Genomic DNA, 24,217 nt, shown 5'->3' with positions numbered 1-24,217 from the left:
TTGGCCAACTACTACTTCATTTGTGGGATATGCATAGATCATTTTTGGTGAATAATAGTAGTAACTCATTGATAGCCTGGGTTAGGGGAAAAAGTACTGTGATGACTGACCAAAGTGGGGTTGCCATTAGCTCTCCTCTCCTGTCTCTCTCTCTACCTCCTTTCCTCTCTTCTTTGTTTCTTTTCTTGCTTTTCCTTTTGACAAACTTAATCTCTGTTGCATGAATCAAAGGATTTGCCCTGGGGCACCAAGCTGTTTTCTTGTCTCAGCTACTTTAGCATATGCATGTCTGCTCACATAAGCATGTCCTTACCCAAGACAGCTTCCTAGACATATATAGTTGATAGAGATGCCAACTAGACATGATGAAGAGGCCATTGAGGAGTGTGTCACCTAAGGAAACAAGATAAGGCATATACATAAATCTGAAAATTCAAAGAAGAAAGTGGTAAATCCCATTTGACAATTGTGGCTCAAGGACTATGTGCATTCAGAAAAATAATATTCATTTCCTTCTTAATATCAGTTACAACAAAGATATCTGATGGAAATGATAAAAAACATATGTTTAGACTTAGACAAGATTGAAATTATTCAAGGACTCATGTTATTAATTCATTGTGATTTATTATTTGCCTATATGTAATGTTACCACTAGACTAACTGATGGGGTTCCGTTGACAAACAGGGAGCTCTTTCTTTTCTTTCTCACCTCCATCATTCATAATTCTCTTCCCTCTCTCTATCAGTCCTTTCTGCCCTCCCTCTTTCCATCCTCCTGCAGCATCTTACTTCTCTAATGTCTTGTTGTTTCTTTGCTTCCCCCCTTTATCCTCTTTCTTCTTTGTTCTATTCTTTTACATGCACATTATACTCAGCATACCAAATATATTATCTTATTTGCTGTGAATACCTTTATTATGCTGACTCTATTTTCAACAGGAAGGAAGGTTAGGCTAGCTCTGTGTCTTGCATAAGGCATCCTGAGGAAAATATCCCGATCAGATCTCAAACCTTGATTCATCTGATCTCAACTTCTGTTTGTGCACTTATCTCTACTTCCATCTCCAGTAGTGTTCTTAGTTAGCTTTCAATGCTGTTGGTGATCAGAGGCATAGACAAATACTGCCTGTCTGACACTGTTTCTAAAGGTCTAAAAGTAAAATCAATGAAGACTTTATGGTAAAGCCAATGAAAATGGCAGCTTTTATTTCTACTGAAAGTGTACAGAAGTATGTGTTCATATGCTAGCACAGACACAGGGGCACACACACACACACACACCTTCAAACACTACTCTATAGTAACAAAATTTAGCAACAAAGACTGCATTGCCAAGTGTGCACATTTTTGCTCATCAAAGGTGTAGTGATAGACAGAGAAAGGGCAAGATGTAGGTAAAAGTGAAGAGGACACCAACAGAGATGAGATAGAATCAAAGGCTGGCTTCAGTCCAACAGGATATTATCCCAGAAATGTGCTCCACCAAGTCATTCCTCAGGTCTACTAAACTAGTTTATGACACGCACACAAAAAAACAGTCTTCTGATTATGCTGCCAGAATCCCTCCCACTCAACATATGCCCCTCTTACTACAGCCCAGTTGATCGTAAGAGGAAAGGGATGCCATAGAGGATTTTCAGATTCTGTGTGCATGCTTCTTATTTAAATGTGGAAATCATTTAGCCCATCCTCAGAATGCTTTTTCCTGACTTATTTTTTTAAATTAAAGGAATACATATTTCTTTTCATTACCCTATATATACAGATGAGAATGAATATTCATTTTATAATAGATGACTTTTAAGGGAAAAACCCCAACTTCAGAGATCACGTCTTAGATTTTAAGTCAGCTTTTAACTGCTGAATTTTGAAATCATAGTCTCATTATTATAATCTAATCGACTCTTTAATAGTTTAATTTTTTCCAGATTTTAGGTAATTGATAGTGGATTGATGCAATTATCTATTTAATTAGTTACAGTTCATTTCCGGGTGTCATTCCTGAAGAAAATATGTCACATTACTGAGTTGAGTGTGATCCACTCCCTCCTCTGCACCATGTGTCTCTCTGCCTGTGTACTGGTCCATCCACTTATCTTAAATTATCTGTATACACATAGGCAAGAAAAGAAAGAGACAGACACAGACAAAAAGATTCTCAACTCTGTTGCTAGCCAGTCATGATTAAAAAATCAGTCCAGATCAATTCAACGTTGATCTCTAGTTATAATATCGTAAATTATAAGTTTTTATGTTCTTACTTCACCTGGGGATGACTTGTTTTAGAGTTTTGTCTCTGCTGAAGGTATAGTATATTCTCTTCATGATCACTTAACTGACATTTCCAGGTCGCCTGCTGGAAGCTTAGGTCCTGATATGGGTTCCTGTAGCTTTGCCCTTGAGATCTCCTCAGTCTCTTAGGAGAAGAGGGTAAACACAACAGGGCTTACCATGACCTGTGATGAGCTGCAAATAAAGCAAGCCAACTTATTGTTGCAACATGTTCTTCCAGGTCATCTGCTGTACTGAGTGTTTTATGAAAAACTTACAAGTTAATAGATGCTAAACCCTGGGTATTGGATGTTATTATTGTTGCTTTACAGATAAGAAAACTAAGTCCCAATGGAATTGTTTCAGTAAACCCAAACACACGGTACTTTCTTAACTAATATCTTTCAAAACTGTTTGATAAAGGAATGGCTTTTTAAGACTAGAATGCTCTCTTGAATGCCAAGAGGTAAGTAATAAGTAACCTGGATCTAGAGACACAAAAGTTGTTACCATCTCTAGACATGTAGAGGGAGGATTTAATGAGCCAGAAAAGGAAACCCTGCAGAAATCACTGTAACAGAATTGGAAGTTGTTCAAAGATCTCTGAGAGCACAGACAGCCTTGCAGAGCGGGGGAACAGAGGGGATATCACATGTCCTTACTCTAGGTCTCTGATTTTCTGTCCAAATATCCCAAGGGATAAACACGGCTTCATATAGGAGGGGAAAGGAGTCACTTGCTTGTGCAGTATAAATCACTGCCCTATCGGGGAGGAGAGGAAAGAGGAAGAGAAGTAGATGATGGAGGAGCATACATAAAGCAATGTGGGCTATTTTAATATTTGCAGATGTCCATATTGCAGGTTGAAAGTTCAATAATTAAACCAAATGGATCTTGTCACTTTTCACTGATATTATTAATGTCAAGAGCAAAAGGATATCATTGGTTAAAAATAGCTTGTACTTTACCAAGTCAACTGACATTGGTACCATGGTTTCTCCCTACAGTTTTTATTAAATATCTTTTTAAAAATGTTACCATATGAAGTAATCAGCTTTATTACAGCATTTTCATGCTTATGTATCACTATCCTTTCTTCTTCATTCATGCATGCGACCACATATAGCTCTGCAGTGCCAACCCATCCATCTCCTTGTATGTTTCCTTCCTTTCCTCAAATACTTCCCCAATGGCTTTGAACGTCATATACTCTTTGACTCTCCTTTTAAAGATACTTTGTATTCTCCTCATAGTCTCCTTAGTACTTTAATGACCCCAACCCTCACACACATATTTACAAAAAGATTCTGAATATATAAATAAGCATTCAGTATTTATCTTTGTGTCTGTCTGATTTTACTTAGTACAATGATCTTATCTGTATCTATTTTCCAGAAAATGGCATGATTTCATATTTTTATTTATAGTTGAATAAATTTCAACTGTGCATATGGGTCATATCTTTGTTATTCATTCATCTCAAGATGGAATTCTAGTCTGGTTGGTTTTCTTAGCTATTCTGAATAATGTAGCAATACTTAGAATGTGTAAGTGCCTCTGTATTGTGCCAAGTTTGAGCCTTTAATGTAAGAGCTACCCTTCTGTTTAAGACGTCTTCACTGACAAAAGTCATATTCCCACTGTTGCTCACGTAATGAATACTTCTTCATCTGCCTTCTTAAATATCCACATTGAGTTTGTTTACTAGGGAATAGATGTGTGTTTCTATGATATAGGAAACCATCATTCCTCTTCTTCTTTATTGCCACTGAGCAAGAGCATCCAGGTGGCAGTGGAATTCCATGGTGGCAGGTTAACTAAAACTCTTTGCAATAAAACAAGTAACAATGTACTTACTTTAAAGCATATGGAACCTTACAATCTTACTAGGAATTTTCACTCTTATTTATTCAACTCTATGAGCCTTTTATGAGCCTGATATATTTTTTATTCGCCCAAATATAACCTTTATTCAAGCAGATTGACATTCCATGCAGTTTAACAATGTTTTATAAAGCACCAACTGTGAGACAGGATAAACTTCAGAAATAATATTTGGATGACAATATAAGGATTTCTATGCCCATTAAGTAAGGGGAAAATGGATGAGCAATAGAAAATCAGCTAAATCACAGAGTATGGTTGAGGGTGATTAAGGTTATATGACAACTGTAATTGGAGCTGGTAGAATGAAGAGAAATTTGGACAAAGATCATGTGACATTTGAAATAATTTGTTTGGGAACAGCCTCATGAGAAGAAGGCATTAAAAAAAATACCAGGAAAACAGGAGGGCATGAGGACCATAGATGTCTGAAAGACAATTCTTTTAGCAGACAGTATCGTCAGAACCATGTGATAATTTATATACCAGGGTTTCCCTTGCAATTAAGATAGCCATAGTGAGGGAGATAAATCATGCTAGAAAATGAAGAAAGAAAAAAATTGAGGATGCATAAAGCATACCAGGCCATAGGAAGAATTAGAGACTTTTATCTCAATGAGATGGGGAGCCTATAGGACTATGAAAAATTAAGATACTCATTCAATTTATATTTTGCTATTCTTATTTTGTAGAGAAAATATTGTGCAAGGGTGTTGACATAAAGCTGCTTGTTTGTTTCCCGGCTGCCGGGCATCTCAGACCCTAAATAACCATCCAGAAACTGTATTAATTAAATCCCTGCTTGGCCCATTAGCTCCAGCTTCTTATTGGCTAACTTTTACACCTTAATTCAACCCATCTCTATTATTTGATATGTCCCCATGAATATATAATTGTATATTGTGGCCTACCAGCAAGGTTCCAGCATCTATCTCGAGGCAGGGGTGGGCACATGACTTCTCACTGACTCCTCCTTCTTTCTTCCAGCATTCAGTTTAGTTTCCCTGGCCTATCTAAGTTTTGTCCTGCTATAGGTCCAAAGCAGTCCTTTATTAACCAGTGGTATTCACAGCATGCAGAGGGGACTCCCACATCACAAGGGTAGAATTCACTCCTTTAACCTAACCCCCCATTCTCCAACCCATTTCACCCTTCCTGTTTTATTATTCCCTTTATCCCCTTTATATCAATCTTCTCTATGTCCTCTCCCTTTAAGTGTGTCCTCCTCCCAAATAGTAAACTGCTTTGATGACATCATAACCTAACCTTCAATAATATTAAAACTTTGTTTTACCTATGATGCTCACTGAAACCCATGAACACATCTTTCAATGTTAAGGTGAAAAGAAATTAAGTTAACTTAGTTTCTGGGACACAGTTGCTTTTCTTAGTCATTGACCTAAGTCACAATCTATATGGCTCCTCAAGAGAAAGTAGCTGTGTGACATTTTCTTGTTTTATTTTCTATCCTCTGCAGCTCCTGCTTCATCAGGGTGGAAGCAACACCAAATCTTGCTTTTAAATATATTAGTTTCACCATGAAGCTAACCTTTTTCATGATCCCTTAATATAGTTATTAAAGACCCTCAATCAACAAAATCATATTTAAAGTAACACTATTATTTTATTAAATCATTGCTTTAGTTAAACTGTACAGCTCAGGAGGAAACCATCTTCATAGTAAACCACAGGTAAAAATGTGTAGTGATATAATCACATTACATTAAAAGCAGTGGGGATTTCCCCAAATTCATTCACCCCATGCAGAGAAAAATGGCATCAACAAACATATAAAGGCACATCAGTAACAGGAGACATTCCAAGACAGAAGCCCTTGGGGCCTTGCCTATCGGAGATTCACCCATCAGAGCTTTGCTTCCTGGTGGGGCAATCTCCTGAACTTCAGTTGCCATCTGCTACTCCTCTGACATGACCACCTGCAGGCAAGGAAGCAAAACGTCTAATTTGGCTACAGATTTTGAAATCACTTAGCTGATCTAGACACCTTTCTGCATTTTCTTTTCATTAGGTTTAAGTCAGGGACATTACGTCTCTAATGGATAAAAAATACCAGATAATTCTACCATCAACCTGTTATGCAATAATTACTGTATGGTATTTGAAAACTGATACACTGAAATTGATTTGGTTGAAACTAGCAGATCTAGATGTATTTATGCATATTTTCTTTCTGACTATATTCTTTGCCATCAATCTGTCCTAATGTCACATAATTACTGTAGAAAGTTATAATAGAAGAAAACAATATTTAAGGTTGAAAATGGTAGATTTAGTACCTACTGTATCACAGAGAAATTCTTTGCCTTTAATTCAGACAGTTGATCTCTCTACTTTGAAGTGCATATAATCCGTAAAATTATTTGACTTTTCCTCTGGGAGATTAAAATGAGATAAGATGTAGGAAAAATATTTTATAGAATTTAATGTAATTAAAAAAACTATCAATGTTGTTTTGATTCTCCAGCCATATGTGTTTTCTTTTGTCTCTGTATGGTAAATGGTCCTGTGCTTAAATTCTATTGTGATGCTGTGGTTATTGTGTAAAAAGAAGGTTTAAACACACACACACACACACACACATATATGTGTGTGTGTCTATATAAGATATAAAATATACACATATATATCTTCTTGTGTACAATACAATATATAATATAATATAATATAATATAATATATGTATTATATATAAAATATATACTATATATGTCTCTTTTGTATATACTTCATAAATATTGTTCCATGTAAAACATACACATACACAAAAGCATTTGTGCACACATTTATCATTGAGGCTGCTTCTTAGATACTTTTCTATGCATAGAGGCAAGAAACTCTTGACTTACTTACTTCCCAAAGTCCTCATCCTTGAACACCATAAAACAAGTAATAAGTTTCAACATACCTTTGGAATGATCACAATGAGACTATAGAATGGTAGATAGGAAACTTTTGTATCACAAAAAAGTGGTTAGTTAGTACCAGACACGGGTGCTCCTGGGGCTAGTAGGAAAATAAATGTTCAGGTCAATTTTGTAATGCGTAGTGGTGGTATAGAAAAATGATTGTGGTACGATAGTGGAACTACTAGTGACCTGGACTGATTTACATGGTGACAAATACTGAGGTACTTCAGCTGATTAGATTCTATTAGATTAAATTGAGCTAGATTGGTTCCCAAGGTCATTGTATGACAGCGTGCCTTTCACTCAAGTAGGAAATTGTCTCAGTTCTCCTCTTCGTTGTAGGAAGTCCATGATTACAAATATCTCATTCTTTTATGTTGCACACATGCTATGGTATAAATATTTTATGTTGCCAAGGGTTTGCTATTTAGCATTTTAGACACACTGGAAACCCTTTGCATGCCTTGTCTCATTTAATTAGCAGGACTTTCTCACAGTATTTATCTAGCTCCACAAATGCCTACATGTCTCCAGTTATCCCAAACACTTTGTATTTATTTAGAATTTTTCCTTCCTTCCTAAGATCTAATAACTTTTTTGAAAGACAAATTTAACACTGACCTTCTGAATGGTTTTATTTCAGGTATTATTAAGCTATATTAATATATAGAAAGGACAAGCTTCAAGGCTATAGGAAATAGTTTGATCAAGTTTGAGCCTCTGAGTTATTAAACTCTAGTAAACAATATAAATATTAATTTTTATATAAATCTACAAATAACTTTTTTTCATGAGTTCTTTAATAACTTAAAATGCACAGTTCTCTTAAGTATAATGCATCATTAGACAGCTGTCTTGAAGATTCTAAGGCACCCATTCTGTTAACCATCTTTATAACTTGTGAGTTTACCTCAACATACACGCTCTGGAAAATGTGAGCCTTGACTGGTTATCTCAAGCATGAAAATATATTCTGTTAGCATCTGAGTAGCACTGAGAACTGCAGGAACAGTCAATTTGAAAAGAACAGGTCTCCCCACCCCCAATACAAAGCATGTAAATACAGTCCCCTCTTCAGGTCATATGGATTTTACACTGAGAAAATGCTGTCACTATATTTGATCTCATGTGTTGAATGACAAGGAGACATTTCCAGAGGCAGAAGAGAGCACCTTGTTTGCTAGACAATTATTCTCTTTTCTCATACATTTCAGTTGTTTACAACATCAACACCAGACTGCTGTGATTACTCACAGCACCTCTGGACCTTTGGAGACCTTAAAATATGCCTTGCTTGGGCCCGGAGATATTTGTGGCTTATGTTCCCTGCTTTCACTTTTACTCCTCTGCTCTTTTCATTTCCTTTCTGGTTATTTCTGTTTTTCTTCTCTTTTTACTCTCTTAATCTAGCTTCATGTTGAGACTCTGCTTCACTGCGATGAGTAGCTTACTTTCCCTGAAGATGTAATTTAGAGGGCTTGATTTAAAATAGGCACTGCAGATGTTTTCACCGAGTGAGTCCTTTAAAGCCTCTCCTTGGGTAAGCAAGGTCCTCTGCCTTTGTGTTTTCCATGGCCGCATAGTTAGCATCCAAATTAATGTGCACTGATGACTGCCCTGCAACAAAGCGGGGACTGTGGGATGACTCATTGCACAAAATGTTTTTACATTCCTCTTGCAATTCGTATGTGTGCACTGGGTTTCAAAAAGATATACACAGATATTCATAGACCAAAGCCCACTCACACAAACAGCCCCTTATGCAGCATTCTTACACTATTAATACCCACAGCCCAAATGAGACTCTGTGTTTAACAATTCTGCAAATTCAAGCTTTATTTGTGCACTATATTTTAAAAAGCCATTATCATTGTTTTCTTTACACAAAAGAAATTAAATGTGTCTTATAAACTAAAAGTCTAAAACTAGCTTGTGCCTGTAAAAGGAAAGGACAATTTGAAAGTGTACAAATTGACACTGTGGCAATTCAGCAGCTATCGAGGCTATTCCAGATTTGACTGCAAATAAAATACTCTGTTTATTATCTGTAATTGGAGCTTGTTAGAAACGGTGTGAGATGTGAAGTTTCTAAGTGACGCCACACTTTATTTCTTTTCCAAAAAGGGTGGATTGCAAAATTTGATCAAAGTTTCTAGAGTAGAATCCATAAAAGATAGCATATTATAATTCTTTACAAGAGAAAAATGAAAAGATTCTCTTTCCACAAACATATGCTTTGCTATTCCCAGATTATATTGGTGAACTTTTTATATATAATGGATTTTTATGCCTTCTGAAATAGACATATATGTGAACTTGGTGGATAGTCAAATTAATTTGTTTCAGTTTATCTTAATACGTTCAGACTTATTTTCTAACTACCTTCCAAATAATTTGCACGTGTGTGTGTGTATGCGTGCGCGCACGAGCACTTGCACACATGTGTTAGAGTTCAAAAAGCAGATGAAGTGGTGAGTGACTGTGTATTTTTCAAATGAGCAATCTCATCTTAAGGACCCCATTGCCATCACACCCATGGGAATGACAAGACCCCGGGTAAGGTTCAGGGAAATGACAAAGCTTTGCTTTGTTCCAATTATGGATGATGGCAGTGTGTATAGAAATTATCAACCAAAGCTTCTTCCTCCCAGATGATTCCAGAGTGACACTGTTCCTTTAGAGAGCCCCACTACCAGAATTAGCTAGCCTGACTCCTTGACTACCTGTGTATGAGAAACTCATTTCCTTCTTCAACTGCATATACTAAATATGCTACTTTTCCAGCTGCTGGTGTCTCCACTAGAGTGTACAGACCACCCAATCCCAGCTTTTTATATCTCTGTGTGTGATTTCTTCATTCCCTGTCACCTGAGTCAGGTCAACCCCAAAATCAAGCAGCTCTCAACCTTGGAGTTGAAACATAGAACCTCCCTTACATCAAGCAACTTCTCCACTCTGGAGCTATATTATTAGCATCCGAATTAATGTTTACTTTTGCCTGTCCTTCTGTGACAAAAGTTTGCTTCCATAGCATAACATTTCTTCTTAATAGGAATGGTTGTTGACGCTATTACTGTCTGGTGAATTAGTTCACAAGGTCTATGAACAGTTTCTGAATGGAAGAATCCTATGAGGAGCTAACATTTCCTAGAAAGGTAGTCTCCAGGTCATATATTCTTAAAGCCTTGCTTGAATGACTGTATGTGTGTATACATGGATGTGTATGAATCTATGCAAGTCCATATTCCTACATCTTTATGGGTGGTATGTATTAAATTGCTCCATTGTAAAGTTATTGTATAAAAATCAAGGTTAAACATGGTTGTGCAGTAATTAGAGGGAAAACCAGAAGTTAGGATTGAGACTCAGGGTGATTCCAGTGCATGCCCGAGAAGAGGTAATCTAAAGGTGGTGGGTTTTAATTAAAATGTAACAGCTGTGTCAGAGCAGCACTGATTTGATTTTGCCTACTTGCCCTGCTCAGAAATTATAGATTTGAAAGATGTAATTAACAGAATATTAAAGATTCTCCTTCATTCTGAGTTATGTAAAGAGTTCCCCGCTCCTTTCCTTACCCAGAACCGACTTCTTGCTGATATATTCCCCTCTCCTTTCCTTACCCCGAACTGACTTCTTGCTGATATAGATCCTTTCAAGTTGTGTTTTCACACCACATGAGCCAGTGAGATTAATTAGTGGAGCAGGGCTATGATCATTAACTCTGATACGAGATTTCTCTCCCTACCTGACCTTTCTCAGAGCACAAGCCTCGGGCTGGGTTGATGTCAAGGAGCTCGAGTCCTCTGTGCCCCCAGTTCTAACCAGTCTAAAGAAAAGCACTAGCATAGCAGTGAGATTTTTGAGGGAAGTGCATTTTGTTGATTGTGACCAATCCACACAGATGTGATGTATGTTCATTAGCTTCAAGCATCAGGAGATGTAGTTCCATACTAGAGGGTCATTTTACAAGTAACTCAAAGCTGTGCCTAGTATTTCAGTCAATGTACTCTCTCATCCTGAAGCCATTTTGTTGTTTGCCAAATAAATTGAGCCTCAAAAAATGTACAATTAGGAAAATTCTGTTGTTGCAAGTCTGTAATTCCATGTACTCTAGAGAATGGGGCAGAAACCTCATGTTCAAAGTCTGTCTGGCCAACTTAGCAAGACCCTATCCAAAACTGAAAGTAAACAAAAGGGTTGAAAAGCTTGTGCCAGAACACTTGCCTACTATGCACAGGACCATGGATTCAATTCCCAGTGTTATAAATGAGCATAGTCATCCTCTATTTATCTGCTTGTCCCAATCACTGTTGATTCCATATCTCAGCTGCTGAAAATAATGCAAAAATATAGGCACCCAGAATCTTTTTCAGTTGCTGACATATATATATGTATATATATACATATATATATATCCTAATACTGCATGAACACACAAACACACACATACATATATTTTTCTGTATAGATGTAGCAGTAGAATAGGTAGATCACATAATACTTTTTTTATCTGAGGATTTTAAGGAATTACTTACTTACACTGTTTTACTTTGTTCTTTTGCCAACATTGTGTGAGTTTATCTTTCTCAATGTCATGACTTATTAGTCAAGAACAGGAAAGATTTAAATCTTGGGAAGGGGTGATTATAGATCACAGAAATATAGAATCAAGTAATGAGTACTAGAACTTAGGAAGTATAGAGGATTAATGGTTGAATAATAGTTACTGATATATACTATAGATATGAGAAGTAATTTCTAACATTCACTGTACCACAGGTTTAATAGCTCATATGTTAATAATGAAGAGAAGTCCTTGAACATGATCATCACAAAGAAATGATAGCAATGAAGAGAGGTGATACCAATGATGCTAATTTGGCCACTGCACATACACATACCTGTGTGAGATACAGAATGATGCAGATAATGTGTATAGACACATATACATTATATGTACACATTACTTACCTGTATCATTATGTACCTTACAAAGATATAGATTGAATTTCAATGTAGTGTTTTAATGACTTGCAAATATTTCACCTCTTAAAAGTCCTTCTTCAAACACTATGAGGTCCTCATTTAATTTTGTGAAGAGCCTTGGAGTAGTTTCCACCTTAAAGTAAGATCAATTTCATCCTCCATTTTACTTCTCCTTGGTTGTTTGAAATCTTCTTCCTTGGGTAAGAATGTTGATAATGAGACAGTTTGATATAGCACAGCCAGACCTCATGAGCCTGTCTTCTTGTCCTTTAGCGATGTGACTTAGATGGGCCCCAGTATGAAACCTTAATACACCCTCTATTTATGCCATTGTCCCATATATCCTCCACCTCTTCAGAAGTTGGTGTTATAAAATAGCAATAGTGATTTTTGTGGGAAAAATATCTAAGAGTAGACCATTGAGAATTAGGCTGGGCAATGCCTTTTGCTGGGGGGCCTCTATTCTTCTACAGTTTCTGTACTAGTGACTAATTTTCACACTGACACATTTACCCAAACATAAAATCACATGTTTGCAAACATCTAAGCTGAAGTTAATTAAATCAGGAGTTACAAATATAGCTATTAATTGTTATCTCCATTCTATTGTTTTGGGAATATACAAATGAGCAATATTTTCCATTCCTTGTCTTTGCTGATGCACAGTGCTACCACTTGCTACATCTGCTAGGATGTTCCCGAGAAAAACAGCTTAAAAAGAATCTTAGCACTTGTGAAATTCACTGATCTGCAAGACACTAGCTTTGCTCATTTTGGAAATAGTTTGCAGAATTCCAGGTCATATAGTATATGGAGAGCCTTGGATCTTCTGCGAAACGATCAGGAGTGACCCGCATTTGGTATTACTCAATGAATAAAGACTGGGGATGCTTTATAGTGATTTGGAACTCTTCTGTTGAAATGCTTGTCATTTGTTTTTTCATTTAGCTAAAAGTGGAATCAAGCATGGTAGTTGATGCAGAATTGGAATGCAGAGACAGTCTTGAAATCATATCATGAGACACATGTACCCCTAATATTGATACTTTCTAATTATAACACTTAATAAGATGTAATATGTGGTCATTATATGATCACATGTAATTAACCTTAGATCTGTATATTAGTCCATTTCATTTTAGTTAAGGAAGCAGATGATTTGCAAGTTGGATCTTGAACTAACTAGCAGTTGTCACTTAAATTTAAAATAATTTTCTCACAGAGGCAAAGTGCTAAAGGTTATCTGTACCATGTTCTTTGCATTATCCTATAGGATAATTGCAGCTGACTGCCACTCAGTTTTAAAAATACATTGGTGTAGAGCAGCATAAAAGGAAAAACAAAATGTATGTGTCCGTGGTAAGTCAGAAAAGGAACACACAATTAACTACTGCCTACAGTGATAATTCGATGACTGCCAGGCATTATAGAACACTCCTACAATCTCACCATTTAGGAAGCTGATGCAGAAGGATTGTGAGTTGAAACCCTGTTTGGGTAAGAAATCCAGACCCTTTGATATTAGAGATCTGTACAAATACAGATAAAAGATATTTTGGCCGAAATTAAAATTCAGACTGTACCATAATTTTGTAAAATGTTTTAAAAGATTTATTTATTTTGTTTTTTAAGTTTTATATTTTCATTTATTTTGTGATATTGAGCACTCACTCAGTATGACACGTCTGCAAGACAAGTGTTTTACCACTTAGTTAGGCTAACTTCCATCCCCTTTTGGAATTGAGGCAATGTTTTAATAGGTTCACTAAGCCAACCTAGATTTCACTTCGAAGGTCAACAGGACTTGATATTGTGATTCTCTTGCCTCAGTCTTTTGAATAACTGACCTTTCATACCCAAGCCACCAGGCCCGTCTTATTTTTTTTCTTGCTTTTCTATTTTGCATTACAAAGCAGTATGAAGTTATTAGATATAGCTTAGCTAACAAGGTGCTTTTAAGGTTTCAAAAGCTTGTCATCATAGAGTACACTGATTTTGAGCTAGAAGTCACATCCTTGGTTGAAGCAATTGGATGTGGGCAGAATAGTTCCTGTGCCTATGGCTGAAGTCCTAACTTTGGTGTTGTCAACTTGGGAACCCATATCTGAGCTCACTCAAAGCTCCTTGGCTCACAAACTCCAATGGCTGCCTTCATGCAGGGCAATTTGAGAATCACCTAGATGATGCATCTAAAAAAGTTATGTGTAGATTGTACCTCCTAGTAATTTAAGAAGCTATGCCTATGAAGTCTTACCAACAAGAGCACCCAAACATAAGCTAGGTAAGAATGACACCAACAAACATGCCATACTGGATGGGGAAAAGCTCACAAGGTTCTAACCCTACACAAAGAACTACAGGCAACTCAATAAAGTTGCCAGTGAGAGAAACAGCCCTCTGCAGGGAAGAACACACTAACTGAACATTCAGTATTAACTAGTCACTCCTGAAAGTATACATAGTAGGAACATTAGATTACCTCTACAAATTATATTTATGAATATGTATATTTATATAAATAATATTTGCATACAATAATAGTTAATGAGTAAAAAAGAGTGCATCAATTTGAAGATGAGCACGAAGGAATATAACAGGGTGTGGAGGAACAAACAGGAGGGAAGAAACTGTAATTAGGCTACAATCTCAAATATTAATTGCAATTAAACTAGAGTTAACAAAAATGATTATGTGCAATGTACCGTCATTTTTGTTATATGTTGTAGCCTAATTAAAGTAGTGAAGAATCTATACCCTTGTCATGAATTAAAAGCAATTCCTAAATTCTATTTATACTCAGAATATGAAGGAAATATACTGGAGTGTGGTCAAGGTTTGCTTAGAATTTCTTTTACTATATTTTTCTTATAATCCCGTTTACTTCTAAGAAGTATAGTTCTTGAAGAAAATGATGTTCAATTCAATTTCTGCTCATAGAATAAATTGATGAAAGAAAAACTTATAGGCAACATATGTCACATTGCTTCACAATATAAACATATGCCAACATAAGCTCATTATTTTTAATTTCATATCTTACCAGGGAACTATGATTAACTGTGGAACAATCTACGAACTCGATATATTGTTACTATAAAATATCTTTGAATTGTAGATAATTTTACAACCTAAAGATTCCGTAAGAAGGGGACTCTGTTACCTATTCATACTTTCCACATGAATGAGAAGAAATTCAAAAGGTTAAAGGCTGTGGTAACATCTTTTGAAATGAAGTGGACTTTGTTCTAAGCCCTCTGAATGGCAGCCAATCCTTGCTAAGTTCAAAGCCTTCAAGACAATGTGGAATGATAATTCTCTCTGGGCTTTATTACAAAATTTGGTTGGAAGGCCACTTGAAATTTTAATGAATATAGATGTTCTTAGACATGGTGTGATGGTAGAGGAAGAAAATGATACACTGCTTTCTGGGCAGACAGTAGCTTAAGGGGGTCACTGTGGTATCAGTTTTCCAGACAATGAAAAGATAATGATAACAAGAAAGAAGTTAACTCATCGAAAAGATGAGTACCATTCATTGCCTGTCTTGCACTCATTCATGAATATTTAGTGAATTGAGCTCTTAGCCAAACAGGAGTATTCTTGGTCTCAAAGGATAACATAAGAAAAAAAAAAATATATATATATATACATATGTATATATATAATATCATCGCTTTCTACGTTTTTCCTTCTTTCCTTGTTTCTCCTTCTTTTATTTATTTACTTGTTATTCTTTTGGCTGCTTGATGAATGATGCTCCTGCCTAATTGAGGTGAGGTACAATGTGGTCACTGCCCTTTAACAAAACTATGATAGAAGACAAAATCCAAAAGGGATAGCTAGTGGATGTAATTAGAGCAATAATGAAGCTTATAAATTAGGTGACATAAGCAAATGAGAATGTTTCATCTAGAAAGGTTAAGAGGAATCAATACCATGTCATGAAAATAACCACAGTAGAAAGCATCACAAACCTTTCTTTCTGAAATTGGGACTTAGAAGCACAAGGTAAATTACCTTGTTTTTGAATATGAATGCCCTGAACAAGAAACCTTGCTTTGGCATATACTAAACATGCTGACTTTGATGGGGTCACTTAACCTTTTTACGTAACCATTTCCTTTGTACTGAAGTGGATATAAACAACATACCTAGATGAAGAATTTATTGTAGTATTTGTTCTATTGAAATAAAAAAAATAAAAAGCAGACAAACCTTGGAGTTTTTACATATTAAACCATAAGAAGAAAAGATATGTGACTGCCTCTTTGCAAGCTTCCTCTTTCCCTAATGGGACAAAGCAAATGCTACATAAACAAAACGATGACAGAAGAGTCTGCTAACTTCTAGGATCATTGTAAGAACACTCTGGTTTCAAGGGAGGTCAGACATAATCAAATAGATGCTTGCTTGCTCTCTCACTTACTCAGGGTCTAGAGAAAGACCTTTCTTTATCTATTCAATCTGTTTCTTGCTCTAATTCTGAGTCAAAAATATTAGAATCAATTTTAACTTAACCTTTCTCCCAAAGGGAAATAATGTCAAAAGCAAAGCAAAGATGATGAGTTCACAGTTGTGATGCTTACAAGCTAATGCAGGTCAAGCTTACCAGGTCCCCAAAGAGGAGATAATAAAACTGGGACTAGAAATGATGTCCGGCAATATTGTAATGCTCCGTCTTCAGTGTTTTCCCTTGGTATCAATTTTCTAGACAATGAAAAGATAATGATAACAAGAAAGAAGTTAATTCATCGAAAAGATGAATACCATTCATTGTCTGTCTTGTACTAATTCATGAATATTTAGTGAATTGAGCTCTTAGTCAAACTGGAGTATTTTGGGTCCCAAAGGACAACATGAGAAGGTTTTTCAATTCTAAGGATTAGGAAATCATGACAAAGAAAGAGAGAAAACCCTACTGTATCTTCATCTTTATTTCTGTTTTTCTGTAGCTCTAGGCAGAATGTAGATTTCTAAAGTAAAACAACATTTAAAATCAATTTCATTGGTAATATAGGAGTTAGAACAGAAAACTGGTTTTAGTTTCAGATTTTTGTATATACCTTGAACAGTTAGTAATTTCATTTATTTATTGGTAATGTTGCAAATTGGATTTTCTTAGGCTCCTAGTTTTTACAGGTCACTCCATTAGAAACATTACCCTGGGATAGACTGACAAGGTGGCTGCTTTTCTGCATTTTACCCAGTCAGATCAGCTGAGGACAATAGTTTAATAAAATAGTGAAGAAAAGAAAACCACAGAGCACGGAGGAAATACGATATCATACGGACACCATAACACAATCCTTTGTGCTTACCTATTTTCTGAAAACTTCTATGAATGCTAACAATCAGTTAAAATGAGAAAAATACTTCAGATGCATTGTTTTCCATCAATATCACTAATATTTTCTATTGTGCCTCTGCCTTTTCATGTATTATATCTGTTATCATTTTTATTCCTGATATGTAACAACAGTTCATATATTGGAAACAAAAAATCTGATAATATTAAGCAACTGAGACATAATAACACAGGTCTTATGAATAGGATTAGCACATTTAACATCTGGAAAGAGCTGATTAGGGTGCATTTTGCCATTTCCTTTCTTTTGCCCAATGCTGATACAGAACAGGGTGCTGTCTTCGAAACAAAAAACAGACCTTCACCAGACTGGATATATCGTCTTGAACTTGGACTTCCCAGCTTCCAGACCATAGGAAACAAATGCCAAGGATTTCTAAATTATCCAATCTCTTGAATTTTTTTTTTTTTAGAGCAGAACAAAGTGACTAAGTCGCTACCTCCTCTTTACTTCACACCCACACATACATAACAGTTTTATCTTATTGTCCTAGATTCTTCAAATTGTTCAGCACGGAATTATATACTTTTCTAAAGTTTATCTTAGGATTTATTGTCTCTAATTTTCAAATAATTCCCCAGTGTTTTCCTCTTTTATGACCAATAGCTTTTTCAGAAAAAAGTGGAACAGGATACTTTAAAATATTTTAAATTGGGGAATTATTTATTGCTGATTATAAAATTTCTTATATGCCTCATTTTGAAAGCTCATTTCTCAAGTTGATGCTATAATTAACTGCCATTGCTTCCATCAGCCATCAATAATGAGATGTAGACTGAAGCAGAGAAAAAAATATTTGAAAGGGGATCCTTTTCTATATTTTAATTACAGTATTGAAGTGATACAATCTGATAATACTATTATTATAAGAAAATTATACTTTGTGTCCTACTAAACATTTATTTTTTGGGCAAATTTTACTTTTGTTGTTACATGCAATTTTTTTGTAATTATGCAATTTGAAGCTATATAGTAATTCAAGTATTTAGATTAGATGCAATTTAAAACATTTTATTGTGCATAATGATTTTATTTTTAAAAAAATAAGCAAAAACTACAAAAAAGCAAAACAAAACAATAAAACCCAACTCACTTTAATTTTAAAATCAGTGTCTTCCCCAGTAAAGACCTAGCAGCTGGTGAGAAACCTTCCATTCTGGATATGGGAGATTTTTGATTGCCTGAACACTTCCAGTCTCTTCCTTTTATTACCCAACCCTGGTTATGACTCTCCTTTGAAAGCTCATGCTACAAGTAGTCAAGTGATGGCTGAAAAGAACTTTTTTTCCCTATTTCTGTCTAGAGTGGAGACCATGGTCATGATCTTGGTTACATGCAAGTATTATGATGACTGTCATGTGTTCACTTACGACCTACCCTGACCTTTTCCTACCACCTGAATTATCCAAAATGGTAGTGGTGGTCTCCTCATCGGCATGTTGTATATCTTCCTCAGCTTGCAAGAATCCAAATTTAGTTTCAGATTCCCCCTGCTATGATGTTTACTCCTGCAGACAGCTTTTCTGTACAAGATCCAAGACATCTTCCAGGTTTGCTTGGCTCTCTGCTATGTGTGATAAGATTTTGATATCTGTTCTTCAAGCTTTTTCGGCAGAGAATTAAACACAATTTCCTGTCTCATCTCTATAATCTGAGCCCTATGTTTAGACTTGAAATGAGAGACATTATTTTCTATACAGTAGAGTTGGGCACAGTAAATCATAACCCACACAAGAATTCTTGTTTAACAATCTGACAATTCTTTTCTAATATATAGAGAGTACAATTGTACCATCACCTACTCTTAATATAACTACCCATAGTTCTATTTTTCTCTCTTTAGTACACCTGTGCCTCTGTTGCATGTATAATATTATGAATAATAACTTATGACTGTATATATTATAAATGTACACCCTTCTGAAAAGTATCATTTATTAGATTCTATTTCCTTGCCTGAAACTTATTTTAACATTATGATATTTGTAAATGACATGCATAATTTTGATAGCAATTTTGAGTTTTTTTATTTTTCATCATTGCTTGAGGAATGTTTGGTTTACAGATGTTAACTACTTTTCTAAGTTCAGGCAAGAAGACAGTGAAGAAGTTATAAAATGACCCTTATTTTCTCTGAAAGAAAAGGTATTAAAATATTCAAAAGAGAAAAAGACAAATAATGTTATTTCAGAGAAAAACAATGTAAGGTTATACAAATTAGTATGGGAGAATAGTAGGAAAATTTGTGAAGCTCTGTGTAAAACTGGCATTTGTATGGAAGCAACTCAGATTAAGAATAATTGAATCTGCAATGTTGAATTACATACATACACACATTTAACTCTACATAAACACATCTGCAGAACTCGCAAATTCTTTAATGAAAGTTTGTGTATTTATATATTGAGTCATGCTCCCTTTGGATTCAGGAAGGAACTTACTCCTCTTCTGGAGAAGGGTTCCTGCTCTCTTCCAGTGAGGTTTCATTTTCACTGGGTCCCACACAGCTGGTCTACACGAGGCTGTTTGTGACCTTGTATCAGGGTTCTTATTGCATTTGTAGACTATTCTTAGTTTCTGCTAATGAGATCACTCAGAGTTCGCTTTGAGTATCACATCTTAATCACTTGATTTCTGCAGACGTTTCCTTTCTCCAAATAAACTCTTTAAAATGCTTGCAGTTTTGTGTTCATTAACCTGGGAATGGCTTCTCTAACTCCAATCTGAAAGTACTCTCAACATCGGATACTGTGGCCTGAGCAGTATTATCCAAGCATTGATAACAGATAATCTTAGACTCCTTCTGGGGTAAAAAATAATCAGGAACCAAATTCCCATCAGCACAGGGCTTTCCCTCTTTGTGAAGAAGTGTACTTTGCTCTTTTACAGTATAGCCCATCAAAGGACCAGCAAAACCCCACTGTCTACTTATTTCCTGTGTGCCATGAAGTCTTTGTGTGCTCAAAAGATGTAAGTAACACATAATAAAATAGTCAATGAATAAATTAAGGGATTAATGTTCTTCTCTGGAGACTTTTAAAATGATTTTCTCCGACTTTTACTCAAATTGACTCAATATGGGTCTCATAATGAACATAAAAGCTCTCCTCTAAACAAATGTAAGATTAGAACTAAATGCCAGCTTAAAACTTTAAAAAACAGGCTGTTGTGAAGTACTTGGTAGACATTATTAGAACTGGATTTCCCACTGAAACACTCATGTAAAACTTTGGAATGGCATTTCATTCCTATAAGTCCAGTGCTAAGGGTTAAAAAAAGGCTAAAACAGATAGATATTCTATTCTGACTGACCATTAAGTCTAGACAAAATAGAAATGTCTAGGTTCGTTGAAAGATTATTAGACATACAACTACATAACAAAATAAAACAAACACACACACAGACATACATATATACAGACAGACACATGTACACACGTGCGTGCACACACACACACACACACACACACACACAATCCATGAAGAACCATATAGAAAGATACTGGAAGTCAACCTCTGGTCTGCACAAGTATACTAACAGGCCAACTAGTCCAACCCTATTCTCTGTCCTCACATGTGTGTACATACATGCGCAAACTGTGTGTGTGTACACAAACATATTAAGTATTACAAAGCATTTTGACTTATTTATGAGTATTAGGTTTATTATACATATTTATAACAAATTGAACTAAACATTATGATTAAGAAGAAGTGTAACCCTGAGGCAGAAAGCATAGTTCTTTTCTTCCCCTGTCAAATTTCTTATTCCTGGAATCATATTTTATTAGTATATTAAAATTTTGCTTCTTATGTGATAAAATAACAAATGGTTGACTAATTGACAAATTGAATATATAGTTTTTGGGAAATACAATTTATGATGCTAAAATTATTTTGAAATATTGATCTTATTTCAGGTGAGTTTGACAGGTTTTTAGTGGGAGAAAAACCTTGCAGGTTCTTTGGCATATCTGTGGAAACAAAGCATAAGAGAAGTTAGAAAATTATGTCAGACATGTCCTGTTGCCTTTTTTTTTCTCCCTCAAAATTCCAAGAAAAACCATGAGCTTCTATGGCACAATTGACTATAATAGCTGACTAAATATGAAAATATGGTTCCCATCAAGAGGACTTCACTGTATGAACCATCCAACATTGTCTCTACTTATTTTTACCTTCAGTGAGCTAATTCAGAACACTTTAGGGATCATTTTTTTTCTATCAGAATTTAAAACTAACCATGGGGGAAAATTGTACTTGACTTGAAATCATTTTTCAAAGGTATAACTATGATAAATTGTGTTATTTTGAATAGATAAATATCTTTACTTACCCAGAAGAGATCCTTGAAGTAGAAACAGTCTAGAAGATAGTTCTTCAGAGGTTTGGTAAAGGACGCACACATACCTCTGGGACAGCAATTGTTGAAAAGTAGGCTCTTCAACTTGGTTAGCCCTGTTCCAGAGAGATTTCAGTTGCCTTGTAGCGGAATGAAGTGTAAAAATCCTTGACATTTCAGAAGTCTTCACCTGGCCTCAGACTCAAATGCTTCTCAGACCTTCAATGGAATATATATATATATATATATATATATATATATATATATATATATAATTGTCATTGGATAAGACAAAGTTTTGGGGGAAAATTGGACATGGCACAAGTAACTGTAGAGATTAGGATGGGATTGAGGCCAAAATAGGATATTTTTAAAGGTCTAATAATGCCTAGGGAGGTAGAGGCAGTCCCTTGGTATGGATACTTCTGTAGGCATCTGGGACAAGGCAGTGGTGGCTGGGGAGCAGATGCTATTTAAACAGCTATATTGGTAGGTGGCACACTGGCAATTTTTTGGTTTTTCTCACCACAGCCCCACATGTTATCCCTAAGCCAATCTTGTCAACTCTGCTGCCCAAAGAAAGGCCAATTTTCTCCCTCTTTCTAGTCCTATCATTACTATCAAAGATCGCACTGTTTTTTTACATGGATCATTTAATCAAATCTTACTGAGCATTCAAAGGCCTAAGCCAAAGTCTATCATTTTCTAGTATACAGTGCTCTAAAGGCTTTCCACTGCATATAAAATACAAAGGAAATTTCTTCTGTAATCTACAAGACCAGGGAGTCTATTGTGGGTCAAATATTAACCTTGTGTGTGTCCATGACTGGACTGTGGAACTTGTAGTTTTAACCTTGTTTGAAACAATTAATCTGTTTTATTCTACATAACTGTGGGTATAAGACCATCTTGGATTGGAAAAGGAGCTCTGATGTGGAAATGATTTTTTATTAATAAAGAAACTGTCTAGGCCCATTTTATAGGCTATGGGCCTAAAGACTAAAGATGGATGCCCCAATGGTACAAAAAAACTTTGGGTGACTGTCCAGACAGCGAGATATCTCTGTCATTTCTAGAGTTTTCTTATTTCTTGTTTACTTAGGTAATATTATATCCTTCTGGAGTCTTTAATAAAATTAAAAAATAGATAGATAGTTATAATTTTCCTTAGTTATGATAAAATATAAAGTAGATATAAATATTTTAACTGTAATTCTTACTTGATAACTGTTTTGTTATATGTAATTTTACTATGTTAAAGTTAAAGCCTTTCTTTTTTGTTTAAACAAAAAAAGGAAAAATGATGTGGAAATGATTTCTTATTAATAAAGAAACTGCCTAGGCCCATTTCATAGGCCAGCCCTTAGGTAGGTGGAGAAAACAAAACAGGATGCTGGGAAAAAAAAGCTGAGTCAGGGAGTCGCCATGATTGTCCCACTGCAGACAGATGCAGGTTAAGATCATTCCTGGTAAGCCAGCTTGTGGGCTACACAGAATAATAGAAATGGGTTAGATCAATATGTAAGAGCTAGCCAATAAGAGGCTAAAACTAATGGGTCAGACAATGATTAAAAAAATACAGTTTCCGTGTAATTATTTCGGGGCATAAGCTAAACTAGCCGTGTGGGCGGCTGGGTGCCTGGGGACACAGCTCCGCAGCTCTTAATTCAACAGAGCTCCTTGATAGATTGCAAATGGTGTTATATGACATGCAGTGAAAGAGAAGACCATCTAAAAGTGGATGTACAGCTTGTAGGTTAGTACTTATAAGCTGAGGAACAGTAGAAACATCAAGGTTTATATATCTTCTTAATATCTAGCATATGTACTAAAGTTATGTAATTTAATGTCTCTCTACACTGCTGCTTTCTTACTATTTGTTCTTTGGTTCTTTTGGGGCCTGCCACCCAGTTCCCAAATAAATCATACACACAGAGATTTATTCTTATTTATGAAAGCCTAGTCTTAGCTTGGCTTATTCAAGCCTTTTCTTAACTTAAATTATCTCATCTATTTTTTATCTCTATGCTTTTCCCATTTTTTGTTTCCATACATCTTTTTTTTTCTTACTCCATTGCTGGCTGTATGGCTGTGTGGCTGGTCTCTGCCATTCTCCTCTCCTTCTTTTCTAGCTCCTTTATCCTCTTTTCTCAGAAATTTCCTCCCATTTATTCTCTCTTCTACCAGTCCTGCCTATCCTTTCTCCTACCTTGTTTGTGGCCATTCTGCTCTTTATTAGATAGATAGCTGTTTTAGACAGGCAAAGTAACACAGAATCATGGACTTAAACAAGTGTATCAAAAGAGAATGCAACATATCTTTGCATAATTATACAGATATTCCACAGCACAAAAATGTAAATCATCATAAAATAATTCTCTACAGCACTCTATTTCTATGTCTCTCTCTCTCTCTCTCTCTCTCTCTCTCTCTCTCTCT

At 35.6% G+C, this 24,217-nt stretch overlaps 1 protein-coding gene across 6 annotated transcripts in view; it reads left to right on the top strand.

Annotated features, from left to right (window-relative positions):
- Lrrc4c (leucine rich repeat containing 4C) overlaps window positions 1-24,217 on the top strand; it is a 219,217-nt gene that overhangs the window by 155,930 nt on the left and 39,070 nt on the right. Inside the window, exon 1 of one of the 6 annotated variants that reach the window (XM_026787664.1) lies at window positions 20,384-20,406. The exons of 4 other annotated variants lie outside the window; for them this stretch is intronic. The gene's annotated coding sequence lies outside the window, so the exon portion shown is untranslated. Of the gene's footprint in view, window positions 1-20,383; window positions 20,407-24,217 lie in introns of those variants that run through there. One more of the 6 variants, XM_026787665.1, reaches the window with a different exon arrangement.

The sequence above is a fragment of the Microtus ochrogaster genome (genome assembly GCF_000317375.1).
Source record: "Microtus ochrogaster isolate Prairie Vole_2 chromosome 14 unlocalized genomic scaffold, MicOch1.0 chr14_random_1, whole genome shotgun sequence".
In the NCBI taxonomy this organism is placed as follows: Eukaryota; Metazoa; Chordata; class Mammalia; order Rodentia; family Cricetidae; genus Microtus; species Microtus ochrogaster.
This window is presented reverse-complemented; position numbering and strand designations above follow the sequence as displayed.